Source organism: Penaeus monodon, chromosome 31, assembly GCF_015228065.2.
Source record: "Penaeus monodon isolate SGIC_2016 chromosome 31, NSTDA_Pmon_1, whole genome shotgun sequence".
NCBI classification, from domain to species: Eukaryota; Metazoa; Arthropoda; class Malacostraca; order Decapoda; family Penaeidae; genus Penaeus; species Penaeus monodon.
Window position 1 is genome coordinate 16,491,496 of NC_051416.1, and position 311 is coordinate 16,491,806.

The following is a 311-nucleotide window of genomic DNA, read 5'->3' on the forward strand; positions in this document are numbered from 1 at the left end:
TCTCTTCTCGTCCCTTTCACGCCCATTTATGCGGCCGCACGCCCGTCTGATCTAACCGGGCCACACGCCCATCATTTGAGCTCCTCCGCCCCTCGCCCTTGCCCGCCCGCCCTCAAGCGAATAGTCAATAGACTTCGTGCTTATTGTTATCTACGCTTGTATTATTATTTCGATGTTATCTACGGATTTGTTAATCTCATCAGATTGGGTGTTTATTTATTACTGTTATTCATCTATCTAATATTACTTTCTGGGGGGTGGGGGGAGGGGGAGGTGTAGAGGTGGTTTCTTCCTAATTCCATTAATAGTTT

The 311-nt window shown here is 46.9% G+C and overlaps 1 protein-coding gene across 1 annotated transcript in view; it reads left to right on the forward strand.

Moving 5' to 3' along the window:
* LOC119592902 (discoidin domain-containing receptor A-like) overlaps positions 1–311 on the forward strand; it is a 26,822-nt gene that overhangs the window by 16,846 nt on the left and 9,665 nt on the right. The gene's annotated exons all lie outside the window — the stretch shown is intronic.